General features: G+C 41.9%; 1 protein-coding gene across 6 annotated transcripts in view; it reads left to right on the top strand.

Moving 5' to 3' along the window:
* TMEM156 (transmembrane protein 156) overlaps window positions 1-20,831 on the top strand; it is a 63,851-nt gene that overhangs the window by 40,206 nt on the left and 2,814 nt on the right. For 2 of the 6 annotated variants that reach the window (XR_009601021.1, XR_009601018.1), the window contains exons 8-11: window positions 1,600-1,660; window positions 10,750-10,800; window positions 16,005-17,979; window positions 19,213-19,560. The gene's annotated coding sequence lies outside the window, so the exon portion shown is untranslated. Of the gene's footprint in view, window positions 1-1,599; window positions 1,661-10,749; window positions 10,801-16,004; window positions 19,561-20,831 lie in introns of those variants that run through there. The other 4 variants (XR_009601020.1, XR_006060154.2, XR_009601019.1 and 1 more) reach the window with 3 other exon arrangements.

Genomic DNA, 20,831 nt, shown 5'->3' with positions numbered 1-20,831 from the left:
CACCATAAAGTTCCTAGAGGAGAACATAGTCAAAACATTCTCTGACATAAATTGTACCAATATTTTCTTAGGTTGGTCTTCTAAAGCAATAGAAATAAAAGCAAAAATAAATAAATGGGACCTAAGCAAACTTACAAGCTTTTGCACAGCAAAGGAAACCATAAACAAAATGAAAAGACAACCAATGGAATAGGAGAAAATATTAATATTTGAAAATTATGTGACCAGCAAGGGCTTAATTTCCAAAATATACAAACAGCTCATACAACTCAACAACAAAAAAACAAACAACCCAATCGAAAAATAAGCAGAAGGTAGACGTTTCTCCAAAGAAGGCATTGCTGCTGCTGCTGCTGCTGCTGCTAAGTTGCTTCAGTCATGTCCAACTCTGTGCGACCTCATGGCCAATAGGCACATGAAAGATGCTCAACATTGCTAATTATTAGAGAACTGTAAGTCAAAACTACAATGAGGTATCTCCTCACAATATTCAACTCTGAATATTCCTTGGAAGGACTGATACTGAAGCTGAAGCTCCAATATTTTGGCCACCTGATGCAAAGAGCCGACATTGGGAAAGACCCTGATGCTGGGAAAGATTGAAAGCAAGAGGAAAAGGGGACAACAGAGGATGAGAAGGTTGGATGGCACCATCAACTCAATGGACATGAGTTTGAGCAAACTCCAGGAGATGGTGAACGAAAGGGAAGCCTGGCATGCTGCTGTCCATGAGTTGGAAACAACTTAGCAACTGAACAACAGCAATAATATGTGGAATCTAAAATATGACACAAATGAATTTATCTGCAAAACAAAAAGAGACAGAACAGACTTGTGAGTGACAAAGGGGAGGGAGTAGGGAGGGATGGGCTGGGAGTTTGGAGTTAGTTCAGTTCAGTTGCTCAGTTGTGTCCAACTCTCTGCGACCTCATGAATCACAGCACGCCAGGCCTCCCTGTCCATCACCAACTCCCGGAGTTTACCCAAACTCATGTCCATCGAATCAGTGATGCCATCCAGCCATCTCATCCTCTGTCATCCCCTTCTCCTCCTGCCCCCAATCCCTCCCAGCATCAGGGTCTTTTCCAATGAGTCAACTCTTCACATGAGGTGGCCAAAGTACTGGAGTTTCAGCTTTATCATCATTCCTTCCAATGAACACCCAGGACTGATCTTTAGGATGGACTGGTTGGTTGGAGTTAGTAGGTGCAAACTATTACATATAGAATGGATAAGCAATAAGGTCCTACTGTGTAGTTCAGTCAACTACACTGAATATCATGAGATAAACCATAATGGAAAGGAAATAAAAAAGAATGTAGGAAAGAAAAATATCTTAATCTCTTAATGTCAATATATGGCTAAAATTGCTTATCTGAATAGATTTTCAGAGTTTAACTGCCGAGTCTGATTCAATATTAAGCAATCTAACAGGAATGAATGTTTTAGCACATAAAGGTTTTTTTTTTTTGTACTCTATATTTTGTTATTATTAGCTCACAAACTGAGGTTCTAATTGTAAAATTTAGAGATTGAGGGTTTGGCAAATGGAATTCTACTAATCATACTTTTTCTTGCTTGTATTTCCTTGATTAATAGGTGAGTCAGGCTCAGATCTGGAATACTTCAGCAGGAATTTAGGGGTGTCACACTTTCTGAGGTATGGACATTATATGATTTCTGAGAAGCCAAATTATTGTTTTCTTGCATATCACCTACTATATTCTGACAAATGACTTGGAAATCAATGGGAACTTGGCATACAAAAAGCATAAATCAAGCTTCACGTTGTGTTACATTGTGGCAGCTTTTAAAAGCTGATTTCACTTATTTGTTAAAATAATAGACTTTAACTGAAACTGTGAAGCACTGCAAGATGTGGATGGCCTGCTGTCTGCCCACAGGCTTATGATGTGAAGGAGACAGGAGACGCATGCCACTAATTATAACACTAGGTGCCGCGGTAAGATGTGTCATTAAGAGGCTGCACGGTTCCTGCTGAGACTTCACAGGCCGATAGAATCATCGCCAGTTGAGGGTGATCTGGTAGGCTTCTCCGGAAGCCCACTTCTGAGCAGGGTCTGAAAGACGAGTTTTCCTAATCTCTCAGTAAATCTATGCTTGCTCAGCCCTCATGCCCTTTTCATATCTGTCATTTATAATTATTTTCATGATTGTTAATTAAGGTCTGTCTCCCTGCCTAGACTGGTTCTGTTCACCATACTCTCCCTGCCAGCTGGTATAATGCTCGGCTCACAAGTAGGGGCTTAATAAGTATTTGTTGGATGAAGAACTATTTCTTGAGTGTTCTTATACACCAGACAGGCACATGCCATGTACACTCATTTCCTCCTCACAGTAGCTCTCAAGGTGTCATTACCTCTAGGAAGCTAACCAGTTAGCGTGTCATCTCTGGACTAACATCTAGCTCCAGTTGAGGTCTGTTAGGCTGCAAAGCTGGGGCTGCCCCCAGGACTCACACTGTGGGGTGAAGATGGGATAAAGGGCGCAAGACGCTTGGGGGTGCCTGAGAAAACGGCTCCCGCCCAGAGCTCCAGTGTCCTCTCTCCTGCGAGTAAGAGGAGCCTGGGTAAACCTGACCTTGAAGAAGTCTTCTGATGGAATGTCCCTGGGCTTGTTGGTCCTGCTGTCTCTCCTGCAGCCAGCCAGTTCTGCTCGGCTCCCTGCACACTTGGCTCCAATAAAAATGAACCCGTGTTCCTGGGTGTCTGGTGTGACTCCAGGCTTCCAATCCACACCATTGAGCCTGACTTTTAGCACACCCCACTTTTGCACTGGTTCCACTTCTGACCTTGACCCACCTCATACCCACCCCCACCCATGACTTATAGCTTCATCCTCTGTGTGTCTGTGGTTCTCACCGTAGGTGACCCTTCCTAGCTGTCCCCCACACTTATCTCCTTGATCTCTGTGTCATGCTGAGTAGCAAGGACCCCAGCTCTCCATCCAGAGAAATTCAGGTGTCAACTGGAGTGGGCAGGGAACCATGGCACCAGGCGGAAGGCTGGCTACATTGCTGAGACGCCGAGCAGACATGGTGGGATTAGCATGGAAGAAAGAGGGATGGGCAGAGGAGAGGGTGTCAGGGGAGAATTGGTGGTGCTTGGCAATGATTTGATGCAGGTGTGGCCTGAGGGTGTGGCAGGGGAAGGGGAAGAGAAGAGAGGCAGAGGGCACCCCTCCGGGTCTCTGTGTGGAAAACAGTATTGCCCAAACTTACAGCTGCCGCCTTTGGTTTCCAGAATTTTCATTTTCCATAAGATTCCCTTCAAGCTTTACTTTCATCCTAGTTTCAAGCTCTGCTTCTCCCTGCACCCTGCATACTTAGTCATCCTGGATGGAGCAGTCATTCTTCAGATCACCTTGTTCTTCCAGCTTCCTTTCTGTTCCCTTTCCTTCCATCTGCAGAAATCCTCTCCATTGCAGACAGGTTGCCATGTCCATAGAGCAGCCCCTCCTGATGCCATTTGGAATCATGTCTCTTTTCTGTGCTTCCCTAAGGCTTAGTCCTCTTATCAAAGTCGTTCTCACATCCTGCCTCACACCACAAACATTGTACTCATGTCTGTTTCCCCACCAGACTGGGAGGAGACTGGGAATTACATCTTCTCCAGCTTCTAAGTCCCCAGTGACAGGTACTCGCTTCTCCCTACCTGCTCCTCCTTTGCAATTCTCATCAATGGAGTTTGACAGATATTGGCTGTAAATCTGGCACAGTGTTAACATTGAAGGCATCCGGAAGGGAGTGGGGCTGGGGATCTCCATGCCAGGGACATCTAACACATTGCCATGTTCTCTTGAATACTTGGTAGCGGATATATGGGAGTCATTGTGTTATGATTCTATGTAGCTTACATATATTTTAAAATACACTTTTGTACCCACTTGAAATTCAATAAAATCAAAATTTAAAAGATAAATATTGTATAAATTGCATCATCCTTTCTCCTTCTGTCAGAAGACGGCTCTTTCTCCCAATTATATTTCTTTTCCTTCATATAAAACATGCTAGAATAAAGACTCAGACTCATTTTTCTGACAGTTGATTCTCGTGATTTGATTTTGTTTTCTTCCTTCTCTATTTTTATTTTACGTCTCTTTTCTGTCTATATCTTTCTTTCTTTTTGTAAAAAAAAACAAACATTTATTTATTTGGCTGTTCAGTTCAGTCACTCAGTCATGTCCAACTCTTTGTGACTCCATGGACTGCAGCATGCCAGGCCTCCCTGTCCATCACCAACTCCCAGAGTTCACTCAAACTCATGTCCATCGAGTTGGTGATGCCATCCAACCATCTCATCCTCTGTCATCACCTTCTTCTCCTGCCTTCAATCTTTCCCAGCATCAGGGTCTTTAGCAATGAGTCAGTTCTTCGCAAAAGGTGGCCAAAGTATTGCGAGTTTGAGCTTCGGCATCAGTCCTTCCAATGAATATTCAGAACTGATTTCCTTTAGGATGGACTGGTTGGATTCTTGCAGTCCAAAGGACTCTCAAGAGTCTTCTTCAACACCACAGTTGAAAAGCATCAGTTCTTTGGTGCTCAGCTTTCTTTCTAGTCTAACTCTCACATCCATACATGACTACTGCAAAAACCATACCTTTGACTAGACGGAACTTTGTGGCAAAGTAATGTCTCTGCTTTATAATATGCTGTGTAGGTTGGTCATAACTTTAATTCCAAGGAGCAAGCATCTTTTAATTTCATGGCTGCAGTCACCATTTACAGTGATTTTGAAGTCCCCCAAAATAAAGCCTGTCACTGTTTTTATTGTCTCTCCATCTATTTGGCGTGAAGTGAGAGACCAGATGCCATGATCTTAGTTTTCTGAATGTTGAGCTTTAAGCCAACTCTTCACTGTCCTCTTTCACTTTCATCAAGAGGCACTTTATTTCTTCTTCACTTTCTACCATAATGGTGGTGTCATCTGCATATCTGAGGTTATTGATATTTCTCCCGGTAATCTTGATTCTAGCTTGTGTTTCATCAAGCCCAGCATTTCTCATGATGTACTCTGCACATAAGTTAAATAAGCAGGGTGACAGTATACAGCCTTAACATAATCCTTTCCTGGTTTGGAACCAGTCTGTTGTTCCATGTCCAGTTCTAACTGTTGCTTCTTGGCGTGTATACAGATTTCTCAGAAGGCAGGTATGGTGGTCTGGTATTCCCATTTCTTAAATAATTTTCCACAGTTTGTTGTGATCCACATAGTTAAAGGCTTTGGCATAGTCAATAAAACAGAAGTAGACATTTTTCTGGAACTTGCTTGCTTTTTCTACGATCCAACGGATGTTGGCAATCTGATCTCTGGTTCCTCTGCCTTTTCTAGATCCAGCTTGGAGAATTTTGAGCACTATTTTGCTAGTGTGTGAGATGAATGCAATTGTGTGGTAGTCTGAACATTCTTTGGCATTGCCTTTCATTGGGATTGGAATAAAAAGTTATCTTTTCCAGTTTTGTGGACACTGCTGTTCAGTTCAATTCAGTTCAGTCACTCAGTCGTGTTTGACTCTTTGCGACCCCATGAATCGCAGCATGCCAGGCCTCCCTGTCCATCATCAACTCCTGGAGTTCACTCAGACTCACATCCATTGAGTCAGTGATGCCATCCAGCCATCTCATCCTCTGTCGTCCCCTTCTCCTCCTGCCCCCAATCCCTCCCAGCATCAGAGTCTTTTCCAATGAGTCAACTCTTCTCATGAGGTGGCCAAAGTACTGGAGTTTCAGCTTTAGCATTATTCCTTCCAAAGAAATCCCAGGGCTGATCTCCTTCAGAATGGATTGGTTGGATCTCCTTGCAGTCCAGGGGACTCTCAAGAGTCTTCTCCAACACCACAGTTCAAGTGCATCAATTCTTCAGCACTCAGCCTTCTTCACAGTCCAACTCTCACATTCATACATGGCTACTGGAAAAACTATAGCCTTGACTAGACGGACCTTTGTTGGCAAAGTAATGTCTCTGTTTTTCAATATGCTATCTAGGTTGGTCATAACTTTCCTTCCAAGGAGTAAGCATCTTTTAATTTCATGGCTGCAGTCACCATCTGCAGTGATTTTGGAGCCCCAGAAGATAAAGTCTGACACTGTTTCCACTGTTTCCCCATCTATTTGCCATGAAGTGATGGGACCAGATGCCATGATCTTCATTTTCTGAATGTTGAGCTTTAAGCCAACTTTTCACTTTCATCAAGAGGCTTTTTAGTTTCTCTTCACTTTCTGCCATAAGGGTGGTGACATCTGCACATCTGAGGTTATTGATATTTGTTCTGGCAATCTTCATTCCCGCTTGTGTTTCTGCCAGTCCAGCGTTTCTCATGGTACTCTGCATAGAAGTTAAATAAGCAGGGTGACAATATACAGCCTTGACGTCCTCCTTTTCCTATTTGGAGCCAGTCTGTTGTTCCATGTCCAGTTCTAACTGTTGCTTCCTGACTTGCATACAGGTTTCTCAAGAGGCAGGTTAGGTGCTCTGGTATTCCCATCTCTTTCAGAATTTTCCAGTTTATTGTGATGCACAGAGTCAAAGGCTTTGGCATAGTCAATAAAGCAGAAATAGATGTTTTTCTGGAACTCTTCTTGCTTTTTCAATGATCCAGAGGATCATCATGTTGGCAATTTGATCTCTGGTTCCTCTGCCTTTTCTAAAACCAGCTTGAACATCAGTGAGTTCACGGTTCACGTATTGCTGAAGCCTGGCTTGGAGAATTTTGAGCATTACTTTACTAGCATGTGAGATGAGTGCAATTGTGCAGTAGTTTGAGCATTCTTTGGCATTGCCTTTCTTTGGGATTGGAATGAAAACTGATGTACTGGATCTTAATTGCAACTTGCGGGATCTTTAGTTGCAGTGTTTGAACTCTCAGTTGTGGCACACAAACTCTTAGTCGCAGCATGTGGGATCTAGTTCCCTGACCAAGGATCAAACCAGGGCCCCTGCACCAGGAGTGCAGAGTCTTAGCCACCGACCACCAGGGAAATCCCTACATCTTTCTTAACCATTTCCAACTATTGGTGCTACTCCGATGGGTGGCAATCTTAGGATAATGGGTGAACGGAAGTTCTTACATTTGAAAAATATAAATAGGTATGTTATTGATTAACTGAGAGGTATGACAACAAATGGATGCATTTTAAAATCCTCTATGAACTAGGAATCATTACTTTAGTAAAGACAGAGTGGTCTAGAAGCTTCTTTGATTTGAAGGACAAGATGAAATGTGCTTGGAAGGGCTTGGGGCAAAACAGTCCATTTTGGCAAAAATAATACTTCACAAAATCTCCTGGATGAGTTATTCCCTCCCCAACCCTCAGAGTTAAGGCTGTTATCAGAGGGAAATATCGAGATAAATTTATTGCTTATTGAAAGAATATAATATTTATGTTATCATTTGAGATACTTTCATCTGCAAATAATAGCAAGCCCAAGTCGAAGTGACATAAATTATAAGAAGATGTATCGTCTCACCCAATAGAATTCTGAGTAGGGTGTTTCCCAAGTTGGTAAACTCAACAGCTCACCTCATTGAGCACCTGGATCTTTTCTCCTTTTCCTCTCTGCTGTCTTCTACTTGTTGGCATTGTCTTCAGGCTTCCCCTCTCATGGTTTCAAGGACAGCTTGTACTAAACGGTGGCCCCACAGCACGTTCTTCACCACTCTGTTCTTTTTAAAAGCTGTTATAGGAAGCCCCCTTCTGGAAAGATTTCTCCTCATGTCAGAGTGTCTAGAATTGGGTCACAAGTATGCATGCTAAGTCATAGTCTTTCCAGGCCAGGTGGCAATTGGGTCACAGACCTACCCTTAAACCCAAGGACGACAGCACAGAGGGACTGAGACCATTATGATTGGTTTGAAAGTGAAAGTGAAAGTCGCTCAGTCGTGTCTGACTCTTTGCGACTCCATGAACTATACATGTCCATGGAATTCTCCAGGCCAGAATACTGGAGTGGGCAGCCGTTTCCTTCTCCAGGGGATCTTCCCAACCCAGGGATCGAACCCAGGTCTCCTGCATTGGAGGCAGATTCTTTACTGCTGAGCCACTGGGGAAGCCCAAAAATACTGGAGTGAGTAGCTGTTCCCTTCTCCAGAGCATCTTTCCGACCTAGAAATCCAACAAGGGTCACCTGCATTGCAGGCAGATTCTTTACCAGTTGAGTACCAGGGTCTAGAAGGACTCAGATTGGCCTGGTTCTTTAAGCAGGGAGAGAAATTGACTGTCAGAATGAAAACAGGTCTCTGTAAACATGGAAGAAGAGGAAACGACTGATGAGTGCCTCCTAGAAGGCTCCTCATCAGAAGGAGATGTGCAGAGAGAAACTGATTGAAAACAAAACACAAGCTTCCCCCTCGGAACAACCTTTTGAGGCACACTAAGGCTCATGCATCGGAGAAGGAAATGGCACCCCACTCCAGTGTTCTTGCCTGGAGAATCCCAGGGATGGGGGAGCCTGGTGGGCTGCTGTCTATGGGGTTGCACAGAGGCGGACATGACTGAAGTGACTTAGCAGCAGCAAGGCTCTTCATCAGCATGTGTCCTCATCCAGCATTTTATGATGGGTGTCCACAGGGTTGTCATAGGGCTATCATTTCCTCCAAAGATATGTCTATTTTCAGATGGACTGTGAAAATAGCCCAACTATTTCTATATAGAAAGGTGATTATCAGTGTGTGATAGTACAAAGGCAGGCACAGTGTTTGTAGTGAAGAGTTGAATGGTTTTCATTATCTTTCTTTTGTGATCTTATGCCACTTTCCTCTTAGGAATTATGTCTCATCTATTGAACGATGTCTTGACAAGGCTGTATGTAAATCGAGGTTTCTTGCCCATCAGCCAAGGGGTGACATGTGACCTAAGCTAGACCAATGTGACCTGCTTTCTCGGGACTTTGAATTTATAGTGACATGAGAATGGAAAATATTATTTGAGTTCTTCATTCTGGCAGTTAAGTTGCATCATTCCTGCTTTTAGACCCTCTAGGATCCACCCAGCCCCTCCAAACTGTCTTGATCCTGAGGTTGGTTCTCCAGCCTTCCCTTTGATTTCACGAGCTACCAGTTACATCCTTGCAAAAAGATCATTTCCTGCTTCAGTAGCCTGCTATATACAACATCTAACATCTATTTTATTTCATAAAATCATAGGATGTCTGAGCTGTAAGAAATCTTAGAAATCATCTGGGCAGTGCCCTCATTTTATAGCTGACGAAATTGAATCTCCCAGAGGTTGAGGGTTTCTCTCAAGGTCACATCACTGAACTTATCAGTGACAGAACTGGGAATAAGACAGGGTCTCCTTTGCCCAGGGTAGTGCAGCCTGCTTTTTATTTTCATTCCTTTTATTATAAACCACAGCCTGCCTTTCTCCTCTTTCTCTCATACTTAATACAGAATGGTGACCTTAAAATTTTCATTTCTCCCCTAAATTCATAATTTGCTTGGAGGAGTTAAAAATTTTGTTTCAGAGGTAGTCCTTTCAGAGATTTGGCATCTGGTAAAGACAGGCATCAGTTTATATCCTTATATGGAGTCTTAACTATTTTCAACTATCTATAAAGAAATTCATGTTTGGAAAGGAAGTGGTTTACTCTAGGGAAACATATGGGTTAGGGTTCTGAAAGTGATTATCTCCCATTTTTAACTTTAGCTTCTATCTGTATGCATTTGGAGAAAGTCTTCCTCGATTCCCACTAAAAGATAAATATCTGCTCTATTTTTTCAGTCACCTTAGGGGAATCATAGCTTAGACAACTGCTGCCCAAATAGCCCAATGTTAGGGTAGGAACTGGGAAGAGGTTTTCCCTGGTGGCTCAGTTGGTAAAGAATCCATCTGTAATGCAGGAGACCCAGGTTCAATCCTTGGGAGGGGAAGATCCGCTGGAAAAGGAAATGGCAACCCACTCCAGTATTCTTGCCTGGGAAATCCCATGAACAGAGGAGCCTGGTGGGCTATACTGTCCATGGGGTTGCAAAGAGTTGGACAAGACCTTAGCAACTAAACTATCACTGCCACCACTTTAGGCACTAAAAATGTACTGGTTAATTCATTCACCTCACAATATCAGAAAGCAAGTACTCTTATCAGGATCCCAATTTACAGATGAAGAAAGTAAGGCACACAGAGCCTAAGTAACTTGCTTAAGGATACACAGATTTAAGTGGCAGAGCTGAGATTTGGACCAGGTGGTCTCAGTTCAAAGTCCATGCCCTTAACACTCTGTTACATCTTAATTATTAACTCTCGCTATGGAGATAAAAGTAGATTCATTTTCCTAGGAAAAGAAGATTGTCCAATACCTTCTTGTACACACTTCCAGCAAGGGGGGGTTCTGCAGCATGACTCTCTTGTGTCCCAGTGATGCTTGCAGCATACACTTATGAACACCACTGAACTGCAAGTACTCCTACACAACAAACGTTTTTCTTGTCTCTACCCATGTAACCAAATACATCTAAAGAATCTGATCACTTGGTAGTTGCGAGATGAATTGCACAGAGGGAAGCTTTTTGCTCTGGATGCTCATCAAATAGGATCAAAAGTGAATCATTTAATAGATTATTTAAGAGTCAAATTCTTTGAACTCAACTCAAGATCCCCTGTGGTGAAAGGTACTAATTACAATGCAAAAACAGCCAAATATTGATTAGAAAATGCTATGAACTAAGTGCCTAGAAAGTCCTTTTCTGCTTACTGGATTTAAAACACATTATTCTGCTTGAAATTTGTTACAGAGAAACAGGAAATCATCTCCATTTCCCATCCTGTTTTGGCAAACAGACAAAGTAAGTTTTATTTTTAAGCAATTTATCAAAACAAAGTTCCAGTATGTCAAAACAAATTGACAGTGCTTAATGCTTACATCACAGTAAGATTTTTTTGGACATTATTCTTTATCCAGAGTGAAAAATTCAGTTAAAAAAAGGGTGTTTAAAAAATTGTCCATTTTATTCAAGCTCTCTTAATTACAGACTAATACTAGAAGAAAAGTTCATTATTCAGTAGTAGCTGTTGGTTTTTTAATAGAATAATTCGATCAATGTGAGCAAAAAAGGATCTCTTTAAATGGCATGTTTTAGTGGCAGAATTCACACAGGCTGTATTCCTGAGAATTTGCTGGTTTGCATGGATGGGTGGTGCTGGAGGAGCAGTAGGGAGAATGAGGTGGGAGGAGGCTTCTTGCCTCTCTTGGGAACTGGCGGTAAGAGCCCTGGGTGTATAGCGCCCCCTCCCTGAGGACCAGGTTGGCCTACCTGTGCCCCAAATAAGCTAGTATCTGAGCACCATTAACAAGTACTGGTATCTGATGTAGAAACTACCAAGTTAGTGTTTGTGGACTTAATGAATGGAATGCTAATGGAGCCCAGACAAGGGCACTGAAATCAAGGAGGAGGAAATGAGAGAAGACTTTCTGGAGGAAGGGGGATAATCTGACACTTAAAGAAGAAGTTGGACAGAGTGGAAAGAACATATATGAAGGCACTTGGGCAGTTGTGTATGGAAAAGAGCGTTTACTTTAAGATCTATGTGTCCTCCAACACACACACACACACACACACACACACACACACACATACACGGGCTCCTGAGATGCAGGAGATGGAAGCATGCTCTCTTTGACATTGTAATAACCATGCTCTTCTGTTTCAAGGACACTGTGGTAATTAACGTGGGAGAAAGACGGGCTTTGTTAAACTTGAGAATGTCAGGGTTCTGCAGGGGAAAACTGACAATACTGTGATCTATTGTGATATTTTTCATATTCTATAATTTGAGCTTGTAACTGCTTAACCAATTAAAGTTTAAGCAGGCAGCCCTTAAATGCTACTGCACAACTGAAAGAATGATTTATTACACACAGAGTTATTGGAAGAGAGGGAAGCCAGATTGTATTCAAAGGAACACCACTGAAGGTGGCTGTTAATTTTTGCTCTGGATATAGGCTTCCCTGTTTAACTTAGAGAGAAGCTGCACCCTCAAACCCCCTTTTGGAGAGTTCCAATGCAAAATAGTACACTAAAAGGTTTAGGAAGTCCTTAGGGTTAAAAAGAAAAAAGGTTTATTAATGGTTAACCCACTTCTCAGGAAAGTTCTCTTTTTTTCCTTCCCGATTATCACTGAGTACATTTTTTAATCACTGCAGTGAGAAAAGATTGAGACACAGGAGGAAATTTCATCCCTCTTTGGGGGTTATATTATAGCCAGATTTTTAAAAATCCAGTCTAAGATAAATTCCATTAAAGCACAATTTGTGCTAATGATGCTATGCTGATTCTAGGAATGCACTGTTCTGACATTATCAATAACGCTGAATTACTCAGTTCATACGGGTCCCTGATGGGCTCCAATCAATGCATGGTAGCAGCTGCATAAGTTAAATTGCCACTACACAGAGCCGAGAGGGAGTGTGGGGCAAGGGGCCATCCACAAGGATCTCTGTGGGTTTTGCCCTTGAGTTGATGAGGAATTGATGAAGGTGCCCTAAAAGGTAGGAGGGACTAGACTATAAAGGACTTTGTTTGGGTATTCTCCAAAGATGCTGGGTTTAGCCAATGAAGGTTTCGATTAAAGGAATAACCAGATTTGCACTCTTAGGGAATCTACGCTGACACTACCATGATGGGTGATTAGAGGGGAACTAATACCTGCACTGACACCAAGTTGGTATCACAGGGGAGGAAAAATAATTACCCCCTACCATCTGAGTTCTTAACTGAGACCCCTGTAATAAAAGGCAGATTGACAAGAGAAAAACAATCAGAAATTTACTAACATGTTATCTCATGTATACAAGGGTGATACCCAGGGAAAAATGAGTAACTCAAAGATGTAGCTTAGAATTCAGACTTAAATCCTGAATTCTAAATAGGGAAGGGGGCAGGAGATGTCAGCCTCTTAGGGTAGACCAAATGATTTTTTGGAAAGATGAGTGGACCCTTAGAAGAATAGGTGGGAAATATGATGGTTTGTGATAAAGTCTGTCTGGAAGTGGTGTTGACTGCTAGTCTCCTCTTCCATATTGAGGCAGTCTTCCCTGGTTCTTGAAACTCCCAGTTTAGGAATCTATGACAACTGAGTCCCTTAAGGAGTATCTGTCTTCAGGTAGGTAAGGGAAGTTCAAAGCCTCTCCCTGTATTTGCTGTTTTTCAAGAGCCTACAGCTCAACAGTAATCAACATACCAAAGCAGCATATTTGGGGATGGTATGTCCTGAACCCCTACAGTCATATACTGGGGTGGCATATGCTGCCGTCCTTCAGTATCTATTATGCCAGTTCACAGGAATGATGAGAAGAAAGGGAAACAAGATGGAGGCAATGGGATCCAGGAAGATATACAAAGAAATAACCGATAGCACTTGGAAACTGGTTGGGCACTGAGGGTAAAGAAAAAGTAGGAGCCTAGGGTGACAGCTAGGCTTCTGGCAGAAGCAACACTATGCATCCAGTTAAGAAAATATATTAATAGGAGGAGGGGGGAAAGGTGATGAATTCAGTTCAGACATGTTCAGATTAAGTTTAGTGGAACACCCAAACACTGATACACAGGTGTCTGATAGGAAGCTGACTCTATGGTTGGAATCCAGGAGTGATGTTAGGGCTCCAGGTAGAAATTTGCATGTTATCAGCATATAGGTGGATGCTTCCCTGGTGGCTCAGAAGTAAAGAATCCACTTTTCAACACAGGAGATGTGTGTTGGATCCCTGGGTCGGGAAGATCCCCTGGAAAAGGGAGTGGCAACCTACTCTAGTATTTTTGCCTGGGAAATGCTACAAACAGAGGAGTCTGGCGGGCTACAGTCCATGGGGTCACAAAGAGTCAGACACAATTTAGTGACTAAACAATAACAACAACAAGCAGGAGAAAAGACAATTTCTAACAAGTGGTGCTGGGAAAACCGGTCAACCACTTGTAAAAGAATGAAACTAGATCACTTTCTAACACCACACACAAAAATAAACTCAAAATGGATTAAAGATCTAAACATAAGACCAGAAACTATACAACTCCTAGAGGAGAACATAGGCAAAACACTCTCTGACATAAAACACAGCAGGATCCTCTATGACCCACCTCCCAGAATATTGGAAATAAAAGCAAAAATAAACAAATGGGACCTAATTAAACTTAAAAGCTTCTGCACAACAAAGGGAACTATAAGCAAGGTGAAAAGACAGCCTTCAGAATGGGAGGAAATAATAACAAATGAAGCAACTGACAAAGAATTACTCTCAAAAACATACAAGCAACTTCTGTAGCTCAATTCCAGAAAAATAAATGACCCAATCAAAAAATGGGCCAAAGAACTAAACAGACATTTCTCCAAAGAAGACATACGGATGGCTAACAAACACATGAAAAGATGCTCAACATCACTCATTATCAGAGAAATGCAAATCAAAACCACAATGAGGTACCATTTCACACCAGTCAGAATGGCTGCGATCCAAAAGTCTACAAGCAATAAATGCTGGAGAGGGTGTGGAGAAAAGGGAACCCTCTTACACTGTTGGTGGGAATGCAAACTAGTACAGCCACTATGGAGAACAGTGTAGAGATTCCTTAAAAAATTGGAAATAGAACTGCCATATGACCCAGCAATCCCACTGCTGGGGATACACACCGAGGAAACCAGAATTGAAAGAGACATGTGTACTCCAATGTTCATCGCAGCACTGTTTATAATAGCCAGGACATGGAAGCAATCTAGATGTCCATCAGCAGATGAATGGATAAGAAAGCTGTGGTACATATACACAATGGAGTATTACTCAGCCATTAAAAAGAATACATTTGAATCAGTTCTAATGAGGTGGATGAAACTGGAGCCTATTATACAGAGTGAAGTAAGCCAGAAAGAAAAACATCAATACAGTATGCTGCTGCTGCTGCTAAGTCGCTTCAGTCGTGTCCGACTCTGTGCGACCCCATGGGTGGCAGCCCACCAGGCTCCCCCTGTCCCTGGGATTCTCCAGGCAAGAACACTGGAGTGGGTTGCCATCTCCTTCTTCAATGCATGAAAGTGAAAAGTGAAAGTGAAGTCTCTCAGTCGTGTCCAACTCTTAGCGACCCCATGGACTGCAGCCTACCAGGCTCCTCCATCCATGGGATTTTCCAGGCAAGAGTACTGGAGTAGGGTGCCATTGCCTTCTCCACCAATACAGTATACTAACGCATATATATGGAATTTAGAAAGATGGTAATGATAACCCTGTATGAGAGACAGCAAAAGAGACACAGATGTATAGAACAGTCTTTTGGACTCTGTGGAAGAGGGCGAGGGTGGGGTGATTTGGGAGAATGGCATGGAAACATGTATAATATCATATGTGAAATGAATCTCCAATCCAGGCTTGATGCAGGATACAGGATGCTTGGGGCTGGTGCACTGGGATGACCCAGAGGGATGGTACAGGGAGGGAGGTGGGAGGGGGGTTCAGGATGGGGAACACATGTACACCTGTGGCAGATTCATGTTGATGTGTGGCAAAACCAATACAATATTATAAATTAATTAGCCTGCAATTAAAATATATTTAAAAAAACAACAAGAAGCAGAAACTATGGATATACCTAGTGGATTAATAGATTTGTTTTTCAAACTTATTTATATGGTTTTGGATGAGAGAACTGCAAAGTGAATTTCAAGTTGAACCCTATTTTATTCGGTAGAGTGCACAACAGTTGCCATAATGCTGTGAACTAGTTGGATGAATATAGGGATGAATGGATGATTGAATGAGTAAAGGGTAGAGGTTCATTAAAACCAGTAGATGTTTTCCTCTTTTACTTTATTTCATGATTTGTTTTAGCTTTAGCTCTGGAAACAAGAAAAACATATGACTATCTCAAAGAGGCAAAAAGGCAACAGTGGGTGGATTGTTTGGATGCAACACATGGAGGACTTTATTCCTGCACTTAAAAATCAATGAGCCTTTTGCTTTTAAGCCAAGTGATTTCAGACCATTGATGTATATTATTCCCATTAGGTATCAATGCCCTAGCAGTGACTGACCAACTGCTGCCTTCGCAGCAATCCAGATGGAGATGACCAGTCAAATGACAGACTTGTTACTTTCAGCAAGTAAGCCTGTTATTTCACACATGACTTCCTTTGAGTAAATGTGAGTTTTCACTCTACATACCTGGCCAGAAATCAAGTGGTTTTACAAGAGAGATGTGGGATATCAGGCACTGGATTGTGACACCCATATCTTATGTAAATGGCCATACTATGGTCCTTGGGGGCTGCAGAATAGTCCAAGACTCCTTAATAATCAATCACACCACCATCAAGGCAATAGACAGGGCAGGTTGGAAGCAAGTTTTCCATTACCACTGATGGATGACTTTCACCTTTTTGTGGAAGAGTAGTTTTGATTCTTCATGAATCATAGAGGACATACTTAAAATGCCCAGCTGTGGCCCTAAACAGTCAAAAATATTTTCATACTTCTCTATAGGCATCAAATAGTTTGGGCAATGCCAAGTAAGTTACAATCCATTTCTGTGGTTTGGGAAGGTCGTTAGGACTCAGATTCATTATCTGCTGAGACTTTTCTTTGTTTTCCATTTATTACTCTCCTTTGAGTGAAATAGAGCTGCAGGAGTGGAACAGAGACCTCAGTTCATTCATCCCTGACACATTATTCGTGTCTACCATTTCTCCATAAATTTGGAGAGGAAGAGACAGAAATTGCAAATGCAGGGATTTAAATCCCCTTGAGCTACATTTGTCAGGATGAGCAGATTATAAACTGCCTCTTGCAAATATGATAAGCATTTGGGCATCAAGCTAATAACCGGGAACCACAGACTCATTCATTTGTGTGGTGTTTCCCTCCAGAAGTTTCTGAAATTGCTTCTGTAGTCGTTACATACAGCTAGAATTGTTCAGGTTTAGCAGGAAGATTAGACACACTACAATATCTGGCTAAGGAAGTTGGCTTTTTCCAGTGAGGCTGAAATGATAATTTTTTTCTATTTATATCATCACAATCTTTACAAACTGTGTACTTGGAATACTTGATTTGGGCTTTTCTTAGAAAACAAGGAGAGATCTGTATAATCCTTTAAATTGTCTTAGAGCTTTATAGGCACATTGATGACAAAGAAATCCAAATCATTAAGATGCTCTCACTCACAGTTATGGCCCTTCTGTTGAAAAATAAACTTTGTATTTTACACTTTAAGTCCCTGGCAGGACCCTATCCTCTTATCTTCTTCAACAGAAGCTATTTTCTTTTGCTTCTTGTTTTGACCTTAAAAAATTTCACTGTATAAGTCATCCATTAATACATTTTCATTATAAAAATATTACAAATAACACTGGAGTTCCCTTTGATTATTATGTCAAATTCTGAAGTTCTCCCAATCCTACTACAACCCTATCCATTTTTGGTCACAAGCATCATTAATAGTTTTGTGTGTGTCTCTCCAGACTTTCTTCCAGGAATGTGTGTGTGTGTGTGTGTGTGTGTGTGTGTCTGTGTGTCTGTGTGTGTAGTATATTTTTGTGTATGCTATTAGATGTTATTTGAGATAAATATACTATAATGAAGAAAGCTGAGCACCAGAGTATTGATGCTTTTGAACTGTGGTGTTGGAGAAGACTCTTGAGAGTCCCTTGGACTGCAAGGAGATCCAACCAGTCCATTCTAAAGGAGATCAGTCTTGGGTGTTCTTTGGAAGGAATGATGCTAAAGCTGAAACTCCAGTACTTTGGCCACCTCACGCGAAGAGTTGACTCACTGGAAAAGACTCTGATGCTGGGAGGGATTGGGGACAGGAAGAAAAGGGGATGACAGAGGATGAGATGGCTGGATGGCATCATGGACTCAATGGATGAGAATTTGAGTGAACTCCGGGAGTTGGTGATGGACAGGGAGGCCTGGCGTGCTGCAATTCATGGGGTCGCAAAGAGTTGGACACGACTGAGTGACTGAACTGAACTGAACTGATACTGTAAGTACCATACCACAGGTTTCTTTTTTCATGCAGTGATTCTGGAGCTCTGTTAGTACAGAGAGCTATTCCATCTTGCTATGGATTGAATGTTTATATCCTCCCAAAATTATACGTTGAAGCCAATGTGGTTATATTTGAAAGATGGCTTTGGGGAAGTAATTAGGTTACAAGTAAGGGTGGAGACCTCATGAATGAGATTAGTGCCCTTATAGGAAGAGACATAAGAGAGCCTACTTCCTCTGTCTCTTCATTCTCTGCCATGTAAAGATGCAATGAGAAGACAGCCATCTGCAAAGCCAGAAGTGGGCTCTCACCAGGCACCAGATCTGCCAGTACCTTGATCTTATCCAGAGAAATAAATGTTTATTGTTTAAGCCATCTAGTCTATGGCTTATATTTATAACAGCAGCCCAAACTGCTGTTATGTTTATAACAGCAGCCCAAACAGACTAAGACACATTCTTTCTAGTCTTTTTTAACCACTGCATAATATCTCACAGTATTGGTAGACCATAGTTAACAAATAAGGGCGGTTACTAAATAGGTGGTTCTAATTTCTCACTGTAGGCTACCCCTGCCTGATGAAGAGTCTTGAAAAATCCATTATAGAGTGAATTCTTCTAAGTAAAAAAGTGTAAATTCCATTTACCTTAATGAAAAAAAATGTTTATGTACTTCTAAGTGCCTAAATCATGCCCATTTATGCTACAACACCATATAACATTAACATGGACACAAGGACTTCTATAGTTAATATTAACTTGGCCAGATATTTTCCATCATTAATTACCCTATCATACACCTGTTTCCATTCTTTCAGTGTTTATAGGTTGAACACTTAAGACTTTGATGTATTTGTTCATTGAGCACCTATTATGAGTCAAACACTGCTTTGCATGCTGGGAATATATTAACAGACAAAAAATTCCTGTCTCGTGGAAATTAAATCCTAACACAACAGACAAGTAACAGACAAGTAATGAAACAGAGCAAGACCTTATGGTCCTTCCCCCCCCCCCCACCCAACCCCCAGCCATGTTCTCAGCCTGCCTTTTGTCTGTGGAGAAACTTTAGCCAAAGAATAAGTTTAACCAGAGAAGTGAGAAAATGCAGAAACGAAGGAGGCAACCAGAGGAGGCCACATAATGATGATGATGTCACTAAGCATAATCAAAGACCCTTCTTCCTCCTCAAGGGCTGCAGATAATATTCTAAGCTGTATCCTGTCAGCTGTGTTACAGATGCTGAAACCCCCACCAAGTGGAGAAGTTAACCACATGATGCCCAGATTATAGCCGTGACATAAGCAGCCACAGTTCTGAGAACTGGCCTCAAGGAAACGGGAACAAACTGACCCCAGAACTGAAGATCAGCTGTACTTAAACCAATCACGATGACACTGGTCAAACCACAGATGACCAATCTCAAGATGACTGTCAGAGCTGACTGTGCCATTTCTGCGTGGAGCCCTCTCTCTCTGTCTATGAAAGCTCTTACTCCGATTGGTGGGAAGAAGTTGGCGTCCACCCTCCCCCTCCCCGTTACTAGCATCCAAAATAAAGCTTTCCTTTCCACCAATCCAGCTTCTTTAATAGCTTTTGAGTGTTGAGCAGTTGGACCTTGGTTCAGTAGCAGTAAGATATAAATGATGGTAGACAGTGATATATCCTAAGGAGAAAAAAACAAAGCAGGGAAAGGGAATATTGGGAGGACTGAAATTTGACCTGGAGATACCTCACCAAGAAGGAGGGTTTTGATTAAAAAGCCCAAAGAAGTGAAGGAGGGATGTGTGAAGCTGTCTAGAAGAAAATTATCCTCTCTATATAAGATGCCCTATATCCTCTGACTAAGATGCCCTCTAGGACCAAATAATTCTAACAGAAATGGCCAGTCTTTTTGTCCTGCAGTTCATCATTGGTTTCTCGTCCTTTATCACATTTCTTAGCAGTGGATTTTTTTTTTTTTTTCCCAAAGAGAGCAGACTAGAGTTTTCTTGCAGAAGTGTTGAGAGGCGATCACAGTTTTCAGCGATAAATGGATCGCTCAGCATGAGATTTATAACATGAGGGAGAATGGGACACATGGGCTACCCACTTTCTCTTGGGAGGCATCGGCAGGAAAAATGTGGTTAGGCTTCTGACAGGGAGATTTGTGCAGCAATCTGTCTCTGCCAGAGGCCATTGGCTAGAGAAAGAGCCCAGGTATTAGTTGGAAGAGCAGAACTCAACCCAAATGAAAATGAGCAACTTTTTTTATGACCAGGCATCTGGTTGTCTGGGGGCTCTGGCTAGCGTTTTATATACTCCCTCGATATAAATCCTATCTCTTCTGATTATCATTTGGATAACCTAAGACAGATTATTTAATCTCTCTGAGGTTTGCTTTTCATCTGGAAAATAAGTATGATAATAGTCGCTATCTCATAAGGGTGATATTGGGAATTAAACTGAGATCATGGAAGTAAAGTGTCTGTAACATAGTTAAGTAGTTAGTGAATAAAGACATTGTCACCACCAGCATCATTATCATCACCATAACTACTACCATCATCTTTATCACCACCAACAAAATAATCAGCATCATTACAACCACCATCATCGGCACCACCACCATCATCAGTGTCAACACCACCATCGTGATCTCTATCACCCATCACCATCATCATCACAGCCAATACCACCACCATCATCCTCTCTATCACCACCACCACCATTTCTTGGGCTCAACAGGGAATAGCACCAAGTTCAAGGACAAGCAGGCATTACCGAGTGCATCTTTAAAATACTTATCAGTATCTCACAGCCCATGGTACTAAAGATTCAACAGAGAGGCTGCCTAAAATTGGTAAT

The sequence above is a fragment of the Ovis aries genome, chromosome 6 (assembly GCF_016772045.2).
Source record: "Ovis aries strain OAR_USU_Benz2616 breed Rambouillet chromosome 6, ARS-UI_Ramb_v3.0, whole genome shotgun sequence".
In the NCBI taxonomy this organism is placed as follows: Eukaryota; Metazoa; Chordata; class Mammalia; order Artiodactyla; family Bovidae; genus Ovis; species Ovis aries.
This window is presented reverse-complemented; position numbering and strand designations above follow the sequence as displayed.